We start from the raw sequence: 7,639 nt of genomic DNA, 5'->3' as shown, positions 1-7,639 counted from the left end.
TCCTGTATTAAATCTGTCTTGTTTTAAGAGAAAACTAAATGGATAAAGTGAAATAAAATCATTTAAAAAAAATTCAACCAAGCACAAAAAACCCAAACTAAATTAGGGTTAAATTGAAGTTGTGTAAGTATTTGTATGTATTTTCTTTAAATGTTAAAACATTTTTTCCACCATATGTAATCAATGAAATGAAAGACTGAAAACATTCCCTGCTTTACATGCATTACATGCTTTTTAAACATTCCCATCCCTTTATTATGTTCTAATAACCTCCACTCTTCTTACATGTTCCACTAAATTTGAGAGTGTGTTGGTGGAGATTCGGGTTTATTAAGCCACAAGATCAGTAAAGTCGTGTACTGATTTAGGTGAATTGAGGAGACCAGGGGTGCAGTCAGGGTTCCAATACAACCAAAACTCTTTTCCGTGCCTCCTAACATAGCCGTGTTTACTCAACACAAACACTAGGTGGGAGTGTTTTACTACTTTTTGAAAAACTTGAACGACCCACTGTTTTTCTAGTCTATCAACATATTCATTCATCTTTAACATAATTTTAAGAAAGAATTCCACATGTATAATGGAATACAAAAGTCAAAAACTGTTTAGGTAAAGCTCTTCTCCTGGTGTGGGCCTGAAACCATTATATTATTTGATATGGTCATTAAAAATACACTTTACTCTCTTTCTCTTTCACTACCCCTACACCTACACCTACCCCTAAACTAACCCTAACCCAAACAAAATTCTGGATAAACCACCGGTAGCTGGTTGCCCTCACAGTGCTTTGACTCTACAATGTTCTGCTGTATGGTATTGTATATATACTGTAGAGAGCAGAGGTGTTTAATCCTTACCACTCACCTTCTCTGGCTTCACCCTTTATTTACACACAGACACTCAACCACACCCCCGCTGCAACATATACTTTATTATTAGATTTTTATAAAGGGAGACGTTTCCTTACTGTGTGTGTGTGTGAGTGTGTGTGTGTGTGTGTGTGTGTGTGTGTGTGTGTGTGTGTGTTATTTGGTAGCCCTTATGCATACTCAAAGAAAAATTTCTTCTCTCTTTCTCTGCTTCACTTTATATCAGTATATATTTAATGGTCTAACATAAACATACAAAAAATATTATGAAAATATGATTTTAGGATCAATTTGATAATGATACATTTTACATCTAAATGTGTTCAGGAAGAAGCACATTTTAACTTACACCGATTGGGCATAACTTTATGGCCACCCATCAGGCACAACATTATGACCACCTGCCTAATATTGTGTTGATCCCCCTTTTCGTGGCAAAACAGTTCTGACCAGTGGAGCATTAATATCATTCACTTCTTCAGCAATTTTAGCTACAGGAGCTTGTCTGTTTTATCCGACCACACGGACCAGCCTTCGCTTGCCAAGTGCATTAATGTGCCATTAATGACCCTGTCACCGGTTCACCACTGTTCCTTCCTTGGACCACTTTTGATAGATACTGACTACTGCAGACCGCGAACATCCCACAAGAGCTGCAGTTTTGGAGATGCTCCGACCCAGACGTCTAGACATCACAATTTTATTTATTTTTTTATTTTTTTGATGGGGGTTGTGTTTTTTTAAGAGAAAAAGAATGCTTAATTTTTCTTTTATTCAATTGTATTACATTATAAACATGCACATAGACTGTTTTCAGGATGCTTCAAGTCAGGTCAAGAAGGCTTTTTTTGTCATTTCAACCAAAAACAGTACAGTACAATGTGAAAAGAGACGATCTTCCCTTTGGACCAAGGTGATACATTAGATGACATAAATTAACAGAATTTCACACAAAAATCAAAAGAACACAAAACTAACTAGGACACCAATTCTACATGTGTGACATTTGCATTGCATTTGCATTAAATGTTAATTTACACTATCGTAAAATCTTCTGAACTGGTTGGTGCTGTAGTGTCACTGTGCCTACTGTCTCACTGATACTACAGCACCAACCAGTTCAGAAGATTTACGATAGTGTAAATTAATAGTCTCTTAAAGAATAAATAATTATTCATGTACAGTAAAAACAGAACTCTGTGTGTGTGTGTGTGTGTGTGTGTGTGTGTGTGTGTGTGTGTGTGTGTGTGTGTGTGTGTGTGTGTGTGTGAGTATATGTGTGTGTGTCAGTCCCTTGCTACTTAGTAGTTGAATGATTTGCAGAAAGAAACTGTTACACAGTCACGTGGGCCTGAATGCTTCCGTATCAATTTCCAGACAGCAAGAGAGTAAAGAGAGTATGTGAGAGGTGCGTGTGATCAGTCACAATGCTGCCGGCCTTGGGCATGCAGCGTAGGGTGTAAATATCCATGATGGAGGTAAGAGTGACCACAATGATCTTCTCAGCCATCCTCACTACCCACTGTAGGGTCTTGCAATTTGAAACAGTGCAATTCCAATACAATGTTTAGTTTTTGTTTAAATATTTTGTTTTTGCTGAAAAGCACAAATAATATAAAAAAAAAAGAGCCCTCACTCAGTATATGTTTCCCTGAGTCTGCCTCTACACCCTCACACACTGAAGTTCAACAGTAATGTTTTACAATAATCTGAGGTAATATTTTTGCATATTGTGTTCTTTGAAATGATCAGAATTCATTCATTGATTTATCTTCAGTTGCTGCTTTATAACAAACACTCTCATTTAAACCTTTCAGACAATTACCCTGCTTACATGTTTTCAACAGGTGCAAGAAAAGAAGGCTTTTGTTATCTAACTGTCAGCTCTTTCACCCTCTCATCAGCTATCACTTGTCTATCCAGAATATGAGTTCATTCATATATGAAAATGAACAATAAAATCATGAATAATTAAAATGTATTACCAGCAATGTGTTTTATTTACAATACCTGTAGTTCCCAGCTCTATTCGAACTTGAGAAATTTGATCAGTATAATAAAAAAGGGTTGTTTACAGAGTGAATAATTAATCAAAGTGAATAAATATACCACAAAACCATCAAAGCTGGAACATGATGTGCACGTGCGTATTGAGTCACCTACTGCTGGTGCTGTTTATGCTGAAGTGTTTTGCTTAACTCTAGTCTGACTATGAGAACGGCTTACAGCACAATGATTGCTAAAGGGCAGCTTTTCCCGAAATCATCAGACATCTAATACTTTAGATATTATTTTGCAACAGAGGAATTGTAAAGGCATGGCTTCAAACAGGTTTTGCTTCTCTAAACCAGCCTGCTGCTAACATAAACGTCTCTTATATTGACTTTAAAGCTTTAATGTATCCAACATATTTTTTCTCATGAATGTAACCAAGTCGGCTTAAGAAAAGTTTATGATTAGTGCAGGTTGTTTTATTAATGAATTGCCCACTATATAAAGTGAACTGGAATTGTTCACTGGCATTCAAATCCATATCATATCGCATTTTTTCACGCAGTCTGTACCGTTGCTTTGACCTTGAATTTCAGTGTTAGTTCAGTTCATACAGAGATACAGAGTAAGTGTTTCATATCAGTGAACCAGTGCCAGGACACGTGACTTTCCACATGTGAAAACATTTCCAGGATTACAAAGGAACCATTCAGTATTCTCATACTTTTAGCTCATTTGAGCTTACCTAAGAAGAGCTGAATTTGTTGTGTATATTGTTTTATTTTAAAAGAACGATAATAGTAATAGCAGTATATTTAATTTATATAGAAAGGTTATTTATATTTCCAAAGCTCAAGAATGCTTCAAAATAAAGAACAATTGTGTCCTTCCTAGATAGATAGATAGGTAGATAGATAGATAGATAGATAGATAGATAGATAGATAGATAGATAGATAGATAGATAGATAGATAGATAGATAGATAGATAGATAGATAGATAGATAGATAGATGGATGGATGGTAGGCCAGCAATGAGGTGATTAAGGACCAGTTTCTCAAAGCAGTTCATACCAATAGGGGTGAGTGCAACTGGGCGAACATCATTCAGTCATTCTGCAGCTGAATGCTTAGGCACTGGTTTCCATTTCTTGGGCCAGTGACAGGTTGAAAATGCCAGTGAATACCTGCGCCAGTTGACCAGCACATGCTTTAAACACACTCCCCCAGCTGCCTTGAGTGCGTCCACTCTGCTAAATGCTGAATAGACATCTGTTGTGGAGAGTGATAATGGACTGTGAGCAGTAGAAGAGTCAGCAATTGAGGTACAAACATGTACCAGTCAGTATCCTGAAGCTGTTGCTGTAGAGAAGAAATGACCCCCACTGGTCATACCTTTCTGTCCTCAGAGCTGGTTTCACACGTTTGATTAGTGGTGTGTATTTGGGTAGCAGGAACAAAGAGAGGATCAAACTGTCGCATATTAGTAAGGGGAATAGCTGTGTATGCCTCAGGTATGTTTGTATCTACCTGATCCAGTGTGTTGTCCCCTCTGGTAGAGAAGGAAACATTATGATGAACTATAAACTATAACTTATTATATAGTTTCTCCTTCTATGCTGGGAAAAAACATTTCTTTTGTTTATTTGTTCGTTCATTTTCCTGTAGTCGGCTTATAATACATGTATTACAAAAGGGTATTGTGTAATGTATTTTGAAGGAGGAAAAGTCACCAAGCACCTGAGTGCAAAATCACATGACTAGATGTAAAACTAGAATTTGTCTGGCACATTATTGTGAAATCCTATATTCCCGAGTTTATTCATACAGCTAGATAACAGTCCAAAGCGTCTGGGAAAACCAGGAAGTTGGCACATCAGGTTTATATAAAGCAGGAAAGATAAACTGGTGGAGCTCAGATTTGGAACACAGTCAGACACCTTTCTCCTTTACTTCACTCCCAAATACTGAAGGTAATATCAAATAGAATATCATTTAAATGGAGTAGTTGAATGTTTTTCTTTACTTGTCTATTATTCTTAGAAAAGTTCATTTTTAATCACATGGGTTTTGTAGTTTAGATGCAATTTATTCTCTGGGCATTTTTAAATTTGTAGGCAATAAAAATGTTTTCTGTACTCTGCAGAATAATGAAGACTCTGATCCTGACTCTGGTGTTTGCCTTAATGCTGATGAGTGGTAAGTATTATGTGGGCTAAAGTTCAGTTTAAAACTAATTTAAATTATATAAAAAATATTCGGTGATTAGAACAGAAAAGCTGAGTCAGGAAGCAAGTGCAAGAACAAACAAGAACAAAAGGCTAGTAAGAGCAAGCAAGAATCTTCAGTGTATATTCGGAATGGCATCAACAAACACATGCTAACAGAGAAATAAATGTATAAATGAATCCAGTGTAAAATGCAAAAAACTTATTGTGGTTTTCGATCTTCCCTATTTTACAGGTTCTGCTCTCAAATGTAAAAAGTGTATTGCCCCAAGTGGAGGCAGATGTACAACCACTACTGAAACCTGTGGCATTAGGCAAGATGCCTGTATCTCTGCTATTTTCACAAACTACCCATGTAAGTGTCTTCTTACGTTTGATCACTACATATTTTAATAATATATATCATGGTATATTTATTATAAGTGTAACATCAGTCAGGAACATTAAATGCTAAATGTTTTTTTCTGTAGTTGGCTATTTCAAGAGATGCATTGCAATGTCAGACTGCCGCCTCCTACAGGGCACTCAGGGCATTACAGCTACATGCTGTCAGAGGGACCTCTGCAATTAGCATAACACTAAACTATGAACAAGTTTAATCTGTAATATCTCTGCATTATTGTTGCTCTTCTCTGTGTTTAAGTTTTTAATCAGTGAACTCTATAGTATATTATATATTATATTATATGCATTTGTGTCTTTTTTTTCACCTAAAGCTTGACGATAATGTACTGAATGCATCATAAATAAAAAGTCTTTTAGCAGCATTTTTTATATTTCAATTTATACCCTTATAACAATCAGGTTATACATGTATGGGTATCAGTGGTGCACAGTAATGAAGTACATGTAATTATGTAGCTTTTTTGCATATTGGTAATTTTTTCCATTTGGGGGGACTTTTACTTTAACTTCCTTAACTTAATGTAACTACATTTCAAACTTAAATATCATTCTTTTACAATGACATGAAATCTGTTGTTCCTTTTGATCTATGATTGGATAAAAGCAAGAGTCTTGTGACAAAAGTGATAACAGGAACATTATAGCCATAATAAATCATAGTACTTTGGATACTTAAGTACATTTGAAGGCAAATACTTTTGTCTTTTACTCAGGTAAAAGTTTAAAGGGAGCACTTACTTTTACTGGAGTAATATTTTACCTACTGTACTCCGTCCACCACTGATGGGTATAAAGTAATGTTCAACATTTTGTATTGAAATAATACAACGTCTATCAAAAGTACATAACCAGACCTATACAATAATATTATTACAGAGCAGAGTGACAGCTGTACAGGAAAGGAGGTAGTTTATTATTTACTAAATAAAACATATATATACTGAAATGAAGACACATTAAAAATAGAAATAGAGCTTTCCTCACCACTCAGTCAGAGTAATGAGTATGAACACAGTCAGAATATTTAATAAGTACAGGAATATTCAGTTTAGTTTATTTGAGTTTGATTTGTTTAGTGCGTTTAACAATGGACATTGTATTCAAAGCAGCTTTACAGAGATAATGAGGTTATAAAATTGGTTTTGTGCCTATAAGTTTGTTTCTTACAAGTGTGTTCCTAAAGAGCTAACAAGTAGCCACTGTGGCAAGAAAAAAAAAACTCCCTGAGATGGTATGAGGAAGAAACCGTAAAAAAAACAGACTTTAAAGAAAACTCATCCTTATCTATTATTCATTCATTTTCAAATCTGTGTTTGTTTAGTGTATATGAGGGCTAGTTCACACAAAACCTGCTAGTGTGTAAACATCTTAGAACAAAGATGCCCGATCTAATAACCTTTTGCCTCCCATGTCATATGAGAACATGGAAAAAAGGCATAAAAAGCCATTGGCACAAAACATAATTTCTAATCTAAAATTTACCATAACATTTTATTTTTTTATTTTTAAGATGCAAAAAATGTAAACTGCAATAAAATGCAGAAAATATAAGTATACAGGAAAAATACTTTAAGGAACAGCTGAATGTCACTGATAACACAAGTCTACAGTATGTTGCTTATCGCTTAGCTATAGTAGTTATTGAACACTATTGTACTGTAAATGGGATTATGTTTTCATTGTACTATAAATTTCACTGAACTAAAAAGCTGAAAATGATCTGCATTAGTTAAGCAGAATACAGAGTCATATTTTCACAGTGGTGGTGGGCGGTCAGGGCCAGCAAAGCCTTCTCTGTTCGACTGGCCAAACACGTGTGTAGCTCTCTGCACACATTAATACATCAGAGCTAGACCTTTTTTATGCCTGCAGAGGAAGAGAAATTGATTTGGTCTTGGACATGATTAAAAATCCATTTTCAATAAAAGTTAGCCATCGTGAGGAGGTCGGCCAACCCCGAAGCTAGCTAGCATGTCTCAGCCCGGGAAAGGGTTTGTGCTACACTTCCAGACCAGTGAATACAAGCAGTACCACTGGATTACAGCCTCTGAGGAGTGCTGCAAATTATGAGTCTGCATCTCATGTATTCTATTAACATTTTAATTTTTTTGTCATGTTGTTAGACAAATATTGATTCTGAACAGCTC

At 35.6% G+C, this 7,639-nt stretch overlaps 1 long non-coding RNA gene across 1 annotated transcript; it reads left to right on the top strand.

The window, feature by feature from the left end:
• The first annotated feature begins 4,707 nt into the window (after positions 1-4,707).
• Positions 4,708-5,854, top strand: LOC124403189. Its single transcript, XR_006928854.1, has 4 exons — positions 4,708-4,832; positions 5,006-5,058; positions 5,323-5,442; positions 5,558-5,854. It is a non-coding gene; the product is annotated as an uncharacterized LOC124403189 (long non-coding RNA).
• Positions 5,855-7,639: the final 1,785 nt, after the last annotated feature.

The sequence above is a fragment of the Silurus meridionalis genome, chromosome 20, assembly GCF_014805685.1.
Source record: "Silurus meridionalis isolate SWU-2019-XX chromosome 20, ASM1480568v1, whole genome shotgun sequence".
Lineage (NCBI taxonomy): Eukaryota > Metazoa > Chordata > Actinopteri > Siluriformes > Siluridae > Silurus > Silurus meridionalis.
The sequence above is the reverse complement of the archived record's forward strand: the minus strand, read 5'-3'. Positions and strand labels throughout refer to the sequence as shown.